Source organism: Pinus tabuliformis, chromosome 2_2, assembly GCF_031772625.1.
Source record: "Pinus tabuliformis cultivar Carrire ecotype Pingquan chromosome 2_2, CPIR1, whole genome shotgun sequence".
In the NCBI taxonomy this organism is placed as follows: domain Eukaryota; kingdom Viridiplantae; phylum Streptophyta; class Pinopsida; order Pinales; family Pinaceae; genus Pinus; species Pinus tabuliformis.
This window is the reverse complement of record NC_142300.1, coordinates 1,292,916,800-1,292,933,661: the sequence shown is the minus strand read 5'-3', so window position 1 is coordinate 1,292,933,661 and position 16,862 is coordinate 1,292,916,800.

The window sequence follows — 16,862 nt, the reverse complement described above, 5'->3', positions numbered from 1 at the left end:
TGGCATACCCAGGGAGATAGTCACATATGGAGGGCCCGTATTCACATCTCATAAGATTCAGGAGTTGGTCAAGAGATATAAAATTCATCATAGAATCACAACACCTTATCATCCACAAGAAAATGGCCAAGTTGAAAGCATTAACAAAGTCATTAAGGGGATCCTTACTAAGACTCTGGTCAGTCACCGAAGAAATTGGGCTCGCAAACTTCTAGAAGTGTTATGGGTATACAATACTACATGGAGGAATACCATTGGATTCTCACCATATGAACTTGTGTATGGAAAGAACCCTTCATGCCCCACTGAATTTGAAATCAAGACACTAAGGTTAGCATTGCAGGTCAATTTGGATTTGGCTACAACACAAAGGCAGAGATTGAACCAGGTCAATGAATTGGAGGAGAAACGGTTGGATGTTATCTCGCAAACAGAGATTATCTAGCAGCAAAGAGCTAAGTGGCATGACAAATTCATAAAGAAGAAGAAGTTCCAAAAAGGATATTGGGCTCTCTTATATGACTCAAGATTTAAAGACTTCAAGGGTAAGCTCTGCACCAGATAGCTAGGCCCCTATGAGGTAGATGCAATCTTTGACAATGGGACTGTAAATTTGGTGACTATTGACAATGCGAGGACACCATTGCTTGCAAATGGACACCGTCTTCAGTTATATCACAAACCTACTTCAAGGTATTCATTTGTCAACATTGTCACAAATTCGGATCTACAGATTACAGGAACAAGGAAAAGCACCCCTATGCTCCAAAGATTTTAATTTTTTCAATAAGTGGAACAGCTGAAAATCAACTTTGGTTGGCGGCTATTACACCTTTAAAACTATATATATATATATATATATATATATAGATATATAGATATATATAACAATAACAATAACAATAATCTAGATGTGAAAACCTTTCCTAGGCACAAACAAACATTTTTGTTGCATTTGAAAACCACCTAGTGGCGCTTGTTACACATTCTATAACAACATTTGTTATTTCAAAGCATATCTTACGATAAGTGTTGTTACATGTTCTTTTCTTCTTTATCTTTTTGTAGAAATTGAAGTAATATATATTAGTCGTCTTGGTTGTTACACCTATAAAAACTGACGACGTTTTAGGAATAAACGAGATATTTTATGGTAATAAGTAGAAGAACATCACCATGATCCTTGTCATCAGAATTAAGTTCGTGTGTCTCGCTGCCAGAGCTTGGTTTGCATGTCGCGTTGCCCATTACTTCGCCCCACGTCACCGGGTATGTCATCTAAAGGGTAATATTGAATTCGTTTTATTTTGTAATTATGGAAACTTAACATGAATTTTGACAGCCGAGGAAGGTTGTCATATTTAAGCCGGGGGAGGGGGGGAGACGAATCATATTGCAACATGATCGTTGAATGATTTGTGATTATTCAAAAAATCCTGCAATTAAGGCATGATGACCCGTTAGTTATTGTTACTTAATGTTGATCATACCAAAAAGGATAAGTGCACCATCGACGAGACATCCCCATGACTCACCATTAAGGAAAAATTCATTGTGCAATACAGACCATAAGTGCCAAATCCCAGTTTGAAATCCTCACTTCCACCACCCTACCATTTACCCCCGCTAGAAGCATTGAATCCCCATTCGGAGCGGTCAAAGAAGTGGAAGATAGCAGTGCAGGCTAAAACAGTTAGGTTGTGTGTCGACTACCCCGTAGCACCTAAAGGGAAGGAGAAGCAGGTGGAACAACACTGAATTTGCATAAGCAATGGGAGGAGTAGCAATACAACATGAGCTGGGGTCCACAAAATCCTTGGAGGGTTTCCTGAAAGCATGCCAGATTTTCAAGGATGTAGGCTAGTTCGAATTCTTCCGAAGGTTGGAAGGATCATATAGTGGTGTTGCCATGGAATTTGCAAAGAATCTGGAGAGAAACCAGATAGAGGCCAGAGGGTTGAAGCTAGAGGTCACGGAAGAGGTGATTGCTAGAGTAACAGCATTGCCAGTGGAAGGGAAGAGGCGGTTTGACAAGAAGGTCAATAACCCTCACTAGAAGAGGATTTCCTCCAAGAAGAAGAGTCGTTGGTAAAGAAAGGAAGGGGAATTGATAGACTGTTACTCCCCTAGCCATGGGTGGATGTTTCCCTCTACATCATCAAGTACATTAGTTGTGAGGGAAGGGCAACAATTGTGTTTAATTACCACTTTCCATTGTTGAACCACCTCCGGCATCAACAGCTCATCAACCTTCCTTATTTCTTGTTGGGAAACATTAGGCATATGGCTGCGGCTGTGAAAATAGTTGGGTATATAGAAACGTGCGTCACCAACCATGGCCTGATAAAACTCATTATGTTGGATGCTTTGAGCCGATAGGGCAAGAATTGGGAAGAATTCATGAGGAAGAGGCCCAGGACCACCCGCAAAAGGCAAACCGAGACGTCTAAGGAAGCTCCAGGGGTGACAAAGGAGAAACCCAACCCTCGACAGTAAGAGTTATCAAGAGGTCGGTTGATAAACCAATTGGTGACAAAAGACTAAAGCACAGGATAAGGGTTAGTGGGCACCCAGAGCCCCATCCATGTCAAGAAATAACAAAGAAGCAGCAGAGCAGAAAGACGAGGAGCAGGCTCAGCCAGAGGAACCTTCTTCACCTGGTAAGAGTGAAACCCAATCTTTGCTGTCAAAAATTGAAATTCTAGAGAAAGAAAATAGAGAATTGAGGGAACAGTTAGCAGAAGAAAAGGTAGAGCCAAGAGCCCCGAGGCTAGATACTTTGGCAGAGGCCGTGGACAGGGCTAGAAGGGGAGATGTCCCAGGAACTTCACCCCTGTGAGCATCACCCGATGCAATGAGTGCTAGGTGGACTATTCAAAAATCATGTGAAATTAGTCAGTTATGACTACCTCTCATGGAAGTGGTCATAGATGAATGACTTACTTAACGCAGTTGAATCCCAAAAAATGATATCTAATATAATGCATTGCGAAAACCCCCAATACTTAATTCAAAAAGCGTGAAGGGAACTCTACTTGAATTCTTCATGAAGCACAATACTTGCTAAGGTTTTACAAATAGGGTAGAAAGCTAAGTGGGCTTGATTGTGGGGAAAACTCCACAGTTAAGCGCGCTTGAGCCAGAGATGATCTGGGATGGGTGACCTCCCGGGAAGTCTTGGTTATCAGGTGCAAGCCTTGGAGGTGATGATTGGCGCTATGTGATTTATTTCACTAGTTTCAATCCCACTTCTTCACCCCTATGAGCATCACCTGATGCAATGAGTGCTAAGTGGACTATTCAAAAATCATGAGAAATTAGTCAGTTACGACTACCTCTCATGGAAATGGTCATCGATGAATGGCTTACTTTACGCAGTTGAATCCCAAAAAGAGTGAAGGGAACTCTACTTGAATGCTTCATGAGGCACAATACTTGCTAAGGTTTTGCAAATGGGGTAAGCTAAGTGGGCTTGATTATGGGGGAAAATCCACAGTTAAGCGCCCTTGAGCCAGAGGCGATCTGGGATGGGTGACCTCCCGAGAAGTCCTAGTTACCGGGTGCAAGCCCCGGAGGTGATGATGGACGCTATGTGATTTATTTCACTAGTTTCAATCTCACTTCTTCACCCTTGTGAGCATCACCTAATGCAATGAGTGCGAAGTGGACTATTCAAAAATCATGAGAAATTAGTCAGTTACAATTACCTCTCATGGAAATGGTCATAAATGAACAACTTACTTAACACAACTGAATCCCAAAAAATAATATCTAGTAAAATATTTTATTTATAATACAAATTGAATACTTTTATTATTATTAATATATTTTAAAAATTACAATATCAATTTTAAATTATTACTTAATAAATTAATATCTCTCTTTTCATTAAATCACTAAATTATATTACTTTTATTTTTTTTAACCATATAAATATATATGTATAGACTTCTTTAGCATAAATAATCTTTACATCTTATGTGATCGTTTACATAATGGTTTCTTGGGATTTTACTAAACATAATGGTAGTGGATTGATTTGAATTGTTTGAATAATCTTAAAGCATTTATACGGAGACGTATAAAAATTCTTTACATCTTATATGATACGTTTTTGTGTTATCCCATATTAATTATTTCCAATTTCAAAATCCGCAAGGAAAAATCAAATTGTACGCATTATTGGGAGGATGGTTTGGAAGGGGATGTGTTTTCTATATGCGGCCGTCTAAAATAAATAAATAAAAAATGTTATGGTTTTTTATTTTATTTTAAATTTTAATCTTTCTAACTTTTTAATTATAGTGATAAATGGTGGGTTCAGGATTATATATCATATTATAATTTTTAGCATCTATGTCAATTTTAAGCTATAATTTTTTTTTGGCAAATGTTACATTATTGAAATGTTAATTTATTCTAAAATACTAATTTTATAAAGGTAATCTAATTTATAGGAATTTTTGTATAGTTTTTTGGGATTTCTGATTATTTTTGGAGTAAAATATTTATTGAATTATTTTAGGAAAGATGGAAATTAGTTTTTAGAAAATTACAAAAAAATATGCAAAAGTAATTTATAGATGAAATTTAGTTTCTATATGATCCAAATCAAGCCACTATATAATTTTTTACTTATCTTGGTATTTTTTTTTGTGAAAAAAATAAGATTAGTTAGATTGTAGGGCCCATTTTAGGGGTAGTTTTTTATTGGTGATTTGGGGTTAGAAATCTTTCAGAGTCAATTTGAGGTATCAAATGACACTTTTAGGGGTAAAAAATTTGTGAGCACAACTTGAATCCCTTCATGTTGTTCTATAAATAGAATATTGTCCAATGATGTGACACTCACCTCAATTGGAGTTCATATAAGTTATATCTTTCGCAAGTTGACCTACCCTATTCATCACCATGATATTGAGTTGCCACATCAACCCCAATTACTTATACATTTGGGTCTAGTAATTTTTGTATTTTCAGGAAGATTCTAAAGATTCCAAAACCATAACCTTACATATGGTTAAGATAGGAAAAACCCCTAAACCTAGTCCTAGATAAATACCAGGTTATGTTAAATAATGGACCATTAACAAGAAGATGGTTTCCTCAATTGGAGTTCATATAAGTTATATCTCTCGCAAGTTGACCTACCCTATTCACCACCATGATATTGAGTTGCCACATCAACCCCAATTACTTATACATTTGGGTCTAGTAATTTTTTTATTTTCAAGAAGATTTTAAAGATTCCAAAACCATAACCTTACCTATGGTTAAGGCATACAAAACCCCTGAAACTAGTCCTAGATAAATATCAAGTTATGTTAAATAATGGACCACTAGCAAGAAGATGGTTTCCATTCTTTTTCTATTCTTATTGTTCCCTGGTCCAATAGTTATTGAAGCATAACAAAAATATAGTAGATTTTGTGACAATCATTCATACCATAGTGTTTAGGGAAACTACGTGAAGAGTGCCATATTCTTTGTACTTTCATTACTTAATTGAGGAAAAGATAGTAGTGTTGGATTCACAACTATACTAAGAGGCTTGGGTGGGGGTAGGGGTTGGGGGATGTGACTTAGTATAATGAAAATGTGTACTTATTTAAAAATTCAAACATCCTAAAACAACAATCTCATAAACTAGACAAGTAAGTACACAAGATATATGTGGAAACCCTTATGGGAGAAAACCACAAAAATTATTTATATAAAATATCTTGTAGGAACCAACCTATTATTACATAAATTTGTTGGAACCAACCTATTATTACATAAATTTGTAGGCACCAACCTACAACAACACCAATCCCCTCTACGTCTTTGCAAGTGTCAACCTACAAGATACACCAATCCCCTTTGTTTCTTTATAGGAACCAACCTATAGGATATACCAATTTCATATGTTGATTTGTAGGCACCAACATATAGCAGACACCAATTGCCTTTGCTACAAGATTTGTAGGCATCAACCTATAGGAAACACCTATCCCCTCTGATGGAAGGTTTGTAGGCACCAACCTACGGGAGACACCAATCCCTACTGAGTCTTCTTTCTAATTTTTCCTTCACTAAGTCTCTTAATTTTTTTTGCCTTAACCAAGTCTTTTTTTTTTTCCTTCACCAAGTCTACTTGCTACTTCTTGCTTCTCCAAGTTTGTTAGCTTCTCTTGCCTTCACCATGTCCAATTTCCACTTCTTCCTTCACCGAATATGCTTCTCAATCCTTTTTCTTTTGGATTCTTCCCAAGAATGATCTTACACAACATGTCATATATCTAATTTTGCAAATATGGTTCTAAATTTTTTACCACATGTACCTAGATATCTCTTATGTGTCACTTCTGGATTTCACATTATATGGTTCTAAAAATTTTACCACATGTACCTAGATATCTCTTCTATGTCACTTCTGGATTTCACATTTTGAAACATTTCATAAACAAATTTATAGGAAAAATGGCAAGCTGGCCTTTTGAAATATGTATTAGGAGCATTCAAAAACACTCATTTACTAAAATCATATCTCCAAAATGATAGTGAAACAATGATTGAAATTTCTATCATAGGATATCATCTCAGCCTCCCCCATATTTTAGAATCCAAAACATCTTAGAAAGAAAGTTATATAAAAAATTTGAAGCTAACTTTTTTGAAGAACGTTTCTTCAGGAGCATTCGGAAACACTGAATTACTTAGATCATATCTCTGAAATTATAGCTAAACAAGGTACACAAATTCTATGACAGGTGCCTTGATATATTTCCTCTTTTTCCACCAAATTTCACAGTATAAAACATCAAAGAAATAAAGTAGCTAAAATACCAATTCGACTTGTTTGAAGCAAATTTCACGAGCATTCAAGAAGCCTAACTTACTCACAACATATCTTTGAAACTATGGAAAAACAAGGTATGAAATTTTAACCATAGGTATGTGTAGATTTTATGTCTCAATCCTTCAAGTTCCATGGTATAATAGATCCAATAAGAAAATCTATAGAAAAAATGTCAAGCTACCATGTTTGAAGTAAATTTTGGGAGCATCAATCCTTCAAGTTTCATGGTATAATAGATCCAATAAGAAAATTTATAGAAAAAATGTCAAGCTACCATGTTTGAAGTAAATTTTAGGAGCATTAGGAAATCTAGCTTTGTGAGAGCACAATTGAGAAATTATAACAAACCAAGGTTTGAAATTTTAAACACATGTAAATGAATACATACTCTCTATAACCTCCAAGATGACTTGTTCACCCCATAAATCTGATTTTTTCTTCAACCTTTAAACTCCAAGAATCACACCAAAATATTCATGGGCTCGTTTCAAAGAAGTTTTTTCTTAGATACCCTTCAAATGAACTCATCTATATCCATTTTACCATATACATTAAAATAATGATTTCATATGTATATATAAATTTAATTAATAAATACTTAAAAATTTATTACTTACAATATCACAAGATTCTTAACCATAAATATTCACCCCCACATACAACTTAATTTTATAACATATTTTTAATTAAATCTAAAAACAAAAACTTCTAATTACTTTACAGATTTCTTAGATATTCCATAAAAATTAAATCAAGGTTTAATAAGATTAAAAATTGAAATACTTTTATGAAGAAAGATGTGAAATTTCTCTAAAAAAATATAGAGATGTGAAATTTTATCAAATCTCCATTCACTTTATAAGATATTTATTGAGTCGAGAGACTCATTCTACAACTGGGCATGAAGGGATGTGTAAGTTTGTTTGTCCATAATTAAAATTAAAAATTATGTTCTAAATATAAAAATAATGTCAGCTATAATTAAACAAAAATGAATATGATGTAGTCTAATTAGAAGTAAAAAGATGTGTGAATAAGATGTTTAAATCTTATAATTTTCAAAAATATTTCAACAAGAGATTTAAATAAACTATTTGAAGATCTATGTTAACTAACTTATGTCGATATCAACTTCATATATATTTATATATAGAAGAAGAAATAAATTAAGTTTTTATGGGTTAAATTTTTATTTGGTCCTATATATTCTATTTAGCTTTCAAAAATACAATTTAAATAATGAAAAATAACATATTAAATTTTGCACTCTAAAAAAGTTTGCAAGTGAAGAAATTTGATCCCTCATCTATGTTGGTTCTATAGCCCAGGATGTTTAAGTTTGTTCCTCCATCCTTGTTCATTTAAAATAAAAATAAAAATTAAGTTTTTATTGTTAAATTTTTTAATTAGTCTTATATGTACTCTATTTAACATTCAAAAATACAATTTAAACAATGAGAAATAACATTATATTTTGCACTCTAAAAAAATTTGCAAGTGAAAAAATTTAATCCCTTTAGGCTCATGTTAAATCAATAGTTAAAATATATTTTGCATTCTAAAAAATTTTGCATAATTAAAATAGATCTATTATATTAATAAAAAAAAACCATATACAAATAAAATTAAATATGAAAAAAAACACATTACCTAAAGAATTAATGCCATTTGTCGTGAACACGGGCTTCTCCCATTGTAAAACATAATATACACGCTAAATGCCCTGTCATAGGGAAACTTGCATGTTTTCTACCACGTTAGGAAAAGCAAATGGTAAAACCATAAATACTTTTTTTTTCCAAGAATATGCTATAAAATGGAATATATAACGAATTAGTGATAATGAGACACTCTTCAACAATTAATATATAAATGCGATCATTTTATGATGCGAGTTTATATACGAGTTTCTTTGTTACGTTTCCGTGTAGTAGCGTGATACTCAATCGTCAAGGAAAGCTGGAAAAAAACAATCCAGTAAATTGTATATTATTATTTATAATAATAAAATTATTATTATTTTTTTAATTAATTATTATTAATTTTGTAATATATATTTTATTTTTTAATTATTTTTTATTTTTTATGTTGTGGTTCAGGGACTCTTGGTCAATGGGTGGGGCTAATCGACCCCGAAGGGAATTTTGGATGGTGTTATCTGGGCTAATCAACCCTGAAGGGAATTTGGGTGGGGCTTTGGATGGCGTTATCTGCGCTGATCAACCCCGAAGGAAATCTGGGTGGCGCTATCTGGGCTGATATCTGGGCTGATCGACCCGAAGGAAATCTAGCCCCGCGGCCCACTAGCAAACCCTGACCCCAAGGGCTTTGGGGAGATTAGACCCTATGACCTTCGGAGGCACTGATTTTGACCAACTGAACTACCCTTGAGGTTTATTTTTTTAATTATTTTATTAGTAAAAATAATTGAAATATTATATTATTATTATTTAATTTTGAAATTACCACCAAACAAATACTATATTGTTATATAAAATCCCTTGGATGTGAAACTAAAAACAACCCAAACTAAATTAAAACTCGTTTTCTTATAAAAAAGATTTAATCATTAACTTAATTAATTAATTGGTGATTCCAATGACTTTTAATCGGTAGCTTAATTGGTGATCCCAATACTTCATGTAAACCATGAATATGAATGAGATTCAAGTTCTAACGTTATGACGTTAGTATCAGACTGCTACGCAGCAGCACACCTAAACAGCAAAGCAGCTCACATCTTAGGAAAAAATAATATGAACTATCGTTATGTCACACAAGCTGGGAGGAATGGAGGGTTCCATTTCTTGCCTGTTCCTTCCTGCACTGTAAAAGTCATAAACTCAAATGGCGGCGTTCAGGACTTTCAGAAGCGAATAACGGCGGCAGAGCTGATGCTGGACAATCCTCAGCACTTTGTATGCCACGCCAATGGTTTGCACATTGGGCGTCGGATTAATCCTCTGACGGCAGACGAAGAACTAGAATTGGGGCATCTCTATTTTCTTCTGCCCATGCCCACGCTGCACTCAGTGCTCTCTCAGACAGATATGGCCTCCCTGGCATTGAAGGCCAATTCCGCCATGAAAGCTGCAACCAGACATAACTCCTCCCTGGCATTGAAGGCCAATTCCGCCATGAAAGATGCAACCAGACGTATCTCCTCCCTGGCATTGAAGGCTAATTCCGCCATGAAGGCTACAACCAGACATAACTCCAGTGCCAGAATACCTTCCCGGCCATTTGGACACCTCATGCGTCCCCTCCAGTCAGGAATGAAACAGGACGTCTTATTATTAGAGGATGGTATACAAATTAGTGGGGAACAGGAAGAGCAGTTGAATTGAGAGGACGCTTCAGAGCTGTCAACGGCGTTTGCGCAACTGAGAATTAACGCAGGCAACTCTTGGAAACAAGCGATGGAGACCATTAACGAGTTGCCGACACTTCGGGAACTGATGCAGGAGGAGGAGCTTTCGGTGCCGATGCTGAATTTGCAGGACGATCCAGAGCAGTCAATGGTGTCTGCGCAGCTGAGAAAGAACGCAGGCAATTTTAGACGGCGTGCTTATCTCGATTGCTGATTCCCCGAATATTCGGCAATCGGATGGACACGGGCGCGGAAATTTTTTTGACCGCGCCCGTGTTCGTCGGATTGTCGAATATTCGGGGAATCGGCACTGGAGATAAGCTCAGTGAATTTTGGAAGCCAAAGTTGGAGACCGTTAACGAGTTGCCGACACTTCGGGATGTGATGCAGGAGGAGGAGCTTGCAGTGCCGACGCTGAATTTGGAGGACGGTCCAGAGCTGTCAACGGCGTCGACGCAGGTGAGAATGAACGCAGGCAATTGTTGGAAACCAAAGTTGGAGACCTATAACAAGTTGCCGACACTTTGGGATCTGATGCGATTGAATATTGAGGAGGAGCTTGCAGCGCCGAAGCTGAATTTGGAGGACGATCCAGAGCTGTCAACGGCGTTTGCGCAGCTGAGAGTGAACGTAGGCAAATGTTGGAAACCAGGCAAATCTTGGAAACCAAAGTTGGAGACCATCAACGAGTTGCCGACACTTCGGGATCTGATGCGGTCAACTATTCAGGAGGAGGAGGAGCTTGCGGGGCCAATCAGATATAAAGTAGTTTTATTTTCATTTTAAAGCAGTTAATTGAATTAGGTTACTGGATAAACAGTCAAATATTTTTGTAGAGCTGAGGCTTCTGTGATCCATAACAAGTTTGCGAGAGATTTTTCAGCGAAAATCACATGAGAAACCATTTGTCGACGCGTTTCGAACCAACCAGTGTGGTTCATCGTCAGGACAAGTTGAAGAAACAGATCCAGCTTAGCAAGTTAAATAGACAGAGCAGAGCCTCCAACGGCTAAAAAGACCAACAGCTACTCTTGACTAGGTACCGGGAATAAAACCCTTTTTAATAATTTAAGGGAAAAAATTGCCCTAGGGGGACCAATCCCTTAAAATAAAAATAATAATTTTATGATAATAGTTAGTTAAAAATATTAATAAATAATTAAAATATTATGTAAAAATTAAATCATGATAGACCATTATTTGGTCTCAGCGGACGTTAACCATCATCATCATCAATAGTTAGTTAAAAATAAATAATTAAAAATTATATTTAAGGGAAAAAATTACCCTAGGGGGACCAATCCCTTAAAATAAAATAAAACAAATAAAAATAATATAATGATAATATTTAGTTAAAAATTATTAATAAATAATTAAAATATAGAATATTTTTATTTATTTATTTATTTTATTATTATTATTATTATTATTTTAAAATAAATAATTAAAAATAATAAGTTAAATTAGATGAGAGGAATTAAAAACAGGACTATTTTTATATAAATGAATTAAAAAAAAGAGAAGGTATGAATGAAAAATTAATACAAGTGAAATTAAAAAATAAATAAATAAATAAATAAATAAAAATAAATAATAAAATAAATAAAAATAAATAAAATATAAATAAATAAATAAATAGGAATAAATAAATAAAAACCAAAATCAAAATCAAATAAACTAAACTAAAATAATAATAATAATAATAAATAAATAAATAAATATAAATAATAATAAATAAAATAAAAATAAAAAATAAAAATAATAATAAATAAATAAATAAAAGTATCAAAATCAAAATCAAATAAAATAAACTAAAAATAATAATAATAATAATAATAATAATAATAAAAAGGACGACTGGGACGAGAGTGCTGGGACCCAACACCGACTGATTTTCCAGCCATCATCTCTATTGAGATTACTCGGCCTCTTTTCAATCTCAAACGCCTCCCTAAATTTCCGATGATGGAAGTGCGAGACCTTAGCAATAACACTAGCTTCCTCAATACAAACATGATGATTGATTTTCTCAGCATGCTCAGCTAAAGCGGAAGACTTAGTTCGCCTATGCTTAAGGTCTGCTGCATGCTCACTAATCCTCTGATTAACGGAGCGACCAGTTTCCCCAATGTAGGGGGTCCCACAGGACAGGGGATCAAGTACACACCTTTCATATCTTTAGGGTCGATAGGATCCTTCGCTGAACCGAGGGACATGCGAATGGCGTTCAGGGGCCTAAAGGTCACAGGGACACTATGCGTCTTGAGAATCCTACCAATCTTATCAGTAGTCCCCTGAACATACGGAAGATGGACACCTGAAACTCGCTCCTTTGGTTCTCGTTGAGACAACGAATTCTTGGAAGCTTTAAGGAAAGCCCTCTGACCCATGAATCTACTATAAACATTCTCAACAAAGACATCAAGGAGATGGGATTTTTCTTTCTCAAAACTCTTCTTATCCGAGATCCTTAGAGCCCGAGTAGCAAGGGTAGCGAAGGATCCTATCGACCCTAAAGATATGAAAGGTGTGTACTTGATCCCCTGTCCTGTGGGACCCCCTACATTGGGGAAACTGGTCGCTCCATTAATCAGAGGATTAGTGAGCATGCAGCAGACCTTAAGCATAGGCGAACTAAGTCTTCCGCTTTAGCTGAGCATGCTGAGAAAATCAATCATCATGTTTGTATTGAGGAAGCTAGTGTTATTGCTAAGGTCTCGCACTTCCATCATCGGAAATTTAGGGAGGCGCTTGAGATTGAAAAGAGGCCGAGTAATCTCAATAGAAATGATGGCTGGAAAATCAGTCGGTGTTGGGTCCCAGCACTCTCGTCCTAGTCGTCCCTTTTTATTATTATTATTATTATTATTTTTTAGTTTAGTTTATTTGATTTTGATACTTTTATTTATTTATTTATTATTATTTATTATTTATTTATTATTATTTTTATTTATTTATTATTATTATTTTAGTTTAGTTTATTTGATTTTGATTTTGGTTTTTATTTATTTATTCCTATTTATTTATTTATTTATTCCTATTGGTGCGCGGTCTCGCATATATAAACAGTGCAAAGTCTTTTATAAAACGGGTGCAGTCTTATATATAAATAGTGCGAAGTCTTTTATATATAAATGGGTGCGAAGTCTTTTATAAAACGGGTGCGCGGTCTCGCATATATAAACAGTGCAGTCTTCGATATATATATATTCTTTGGGGTGCAGTCTTCGATATATATATTCTTGGGGTGCAGTCTTCGATATATATATTCTTTGGGTTGCCTCGGTTATTCGCATATAAACGGTGCAGTCTTATTCGCATATAAACGGTGCGCGAAGTCTTTTATAAAACGGGTGCAGTCCTATATATAAACAGTGCGAAGTTTTTTATATATAAACGGGTGCGAAGTCTTTTATAAAACGGTGTGAGATCTTTACAAACAGTGCAAAGTCTTTTATACAACGGTGCGAGATCTTTACAAACAGTGCGAAGTCTTTTATATATAAACGGGTGCGAAGTCTTTTATAAAACGGGTGCGTGGTCTCGCATATATAAACAGTGCGAAGTCTTTTATAAAACGGGTGCAGTCTTATTCGCATATAAACGGTGCTCGGTTATAAATCACAGCTCGGGTAAGATTTATAGGCGGATATATAAATATTCGCATATAAACAGTGCTCGGTTATAAATCTTCGCATCTGTGCTCGGCTAAGATTTATAGGCGGATATATAAATCTTCGCATATAAATAGTGCGGATCTTTTCTGGACGAGTTCGGTTATATAAACAGTGCTCGATTATATAAACAGTGCGGTTATATATTGAACGATTTCTCTTCGGATCTTTTCTCTTCTGAACGGGTTCGGTTATATAATCAGTGCGGATATATATTGAACGATTCTCTTAAATCCTCGCATCCGGTGATTTTGGCATATATAAATCCGAAGCTCGGTACCCTCGTTCCGGTTCTAAGGCTCCGGTTTTTGAAATATATATAAACCCTCGCATTCGGTGATCTTGGCTCGCATATATAATCTGAGCTCTCGGTGATCTTGGTTTTGGGGCTCGCATTTATAAACGCATTCGGTGATCTTGGTTTTAAAGCTCGCATACATAAATCCAAAGCTTGGTGATCTTGGCTCGCACATCAGGTTCGCTGATATCAGGTGCACACATTCCTTATCTTTTTCTTTGCTAATACATATTTGCTCATATAATTTCAAGTATGAATATTTCACCACAGTTACCAAAGATTACCAAGGGCAGACCTAGCACAGTTACTCTACAAGGCCTCTATGAGTTTATAGAGTCTTTAGAGAAACGTAGAGAAGAAAGAGAAGCCAAGTTACAAAAAGAGTTAGAAGCCGTGCTGGAAAATAAATTTGCATCTCTTGAAAACACGATCAAAAAACAAATAGAAAATAAAATAGAACTACTGGAGAATAAAATGGAGGCAATGGAGACTAGATTGCATATTATAGAAAAACAAAACCAAGATACTAACCAACCATCCCAGCAAGGAGACGCTGATACCTTAGAGGGTCTTAAAATGAAAGACATGATTAAAGAATTAGAAGAAAAAGTTAATAGATGCCTCACCCTAAATAGTGTGGTAGATAAGTTAGATATTAAACCAATTAAAGATGAAATGAAAAAATTAATAGAATTAGACCACGAACGTAACAAAAGGACCTTAAACCTTATAATCTTCGGTTTAAAAGAGGAAGAAGATGAGGATAATTTAGCCTTAGTCCAGACAGAATTACATAATAGATTACAAATTGAAACAGTGTGTCTCACAGAAGCAACAAGGTTGGGGAAATTAACCGAGAATAAAGGAAGATTAATCCGCATAAAGGTGAGCTCTACTGATCATAAGCACAACATACTTAGTAAAACCTCAAGTCTAAAAGGAACGGGAATATTCATAAATGAAGATCTCATTCCAGAAGATCAAGCAGAATTAATAAGGGAGGTTCAAAAAGTAAAAGAAGCTAGAAAGGAAGGAAAATGGGCAATAATTAGAAATAGAAAAGCCTTTATTCGAGACAAAAACCAAAAAGATAGTAATCAATAGCAATTAAACATGCTTCGGATCCTTTCTTGGAACTGTCGGGGCTTCCCATGGAACAAAGGCCCCAAGCTAAGTTGGATTTCAAATGATGTTGATATTATTTTGCTTGTTGAAACTTGGGAGCACGAAGAATCTAAGGTCCCTAACATAGATGGCTTTACGCTATGGTCTACGTGGAACAAGCGATCCTCCCGTAGAGGCATTGGGGGAATAGCTTGTTACATTAAGAAGAACATCTCCCCCTATGTTAGGATTTATAAAAACGACCCTTACAACCAATTTAGTTGGATAGAGATCAGAGACATTAATAATAAAAAGTCCTACATAGCAATATGTTATTCCCCCCCATTAATTCTAACTTCTATAAGAAGAAGAATCTAGATAAAACTAACCCTTACAATAGTTTAGAGAATGATATTTCTAGCCTAAGGAATGATGGTAATATCCTTTTAATAGGTGACTTTAATGCTCGAACTTCAAACAACCAAGCTATTATTCTAAGCAATCGTTCCAACCCTAATCCTCTTTGGTTAGACGAAGACCCTACCCTGGCTAGTAGGTACAAAAGGAGCTCTGAAGACCTCGGGGAAAATTTGTTTGGGTCAGAGCTAGTCAAGCTCTGTAGTGCTCAGGATCTCATAATTTGCAACGGTCTAAAAAAGTGGCCCAATTCCAGCAAGATGACCTGCATCCATGGACTTGGTAGCAGCGTGGTAGACTACGTTATTTCCGATCTTCCATTATACAACGAAATGATAAACTTTGACATCTTAAACGACCACGAGCCTGACTCCGATCATAGACCTTTACTTATAACCCTCAATTTTGTCATGCATAGTGTTAGGATATTCCGACACATAGGATATAGTTAAGTTCAACTTGGTCTAGTATAGAGTTAGGTATAGAGTTAGGTAAAGTGTCTTTCTTTACCGTTGTACATTTTGTAACTTACAATCCGACAGTCACGATATGTAGTGATCCGACGGTTCACTCTCACTTCAGTATTACCGACACTTGATCCGTGGCTTGACACCCGATTGGTCCATGAGTTCTATTTAAAGCGCATGGAGGGTCATTGTTCGGGTAATCCATGCATGAGAGAAGCTTATGTAAATTTTCATTCTTTGATTAATAAATTGCCTGTAGTACCCACGTTGGGACAGGCCGTGGACTGTTTCCCTCTTTGAGAGTTTTAACCACGTCAAAAACACTGGTGTATTGATCTGTGATCTGGTTGTGAGCGGTGTCCTTTTGGTATTCTTTCTGAGGAACTTACCCTGTAAATTCCTACATGGTATCAGAGCTATTTGAGGGCCGCGTCCGTTGGTGATCCAAATCTGAAGCCGGTAGAACTGCATGCGGCTATCGTTTCCTAGATCTGCTATTTCTGACTGCTTTCGGGCCGAGAGGACTGCTCTGTTGCGTTCGGAGCATCTGTTCCAGTGAGGAACCCCTTTCGTTTCACGCGAAAAGGTTTCCGGTAGCCCTAGCTACGTCATTTTTCAAATCGGGAGGTATACAGTGTTTTTGCAGTTCACTGTTATTTTCTCTCTGCTTATTTTGGTTTCGGTTTATTTA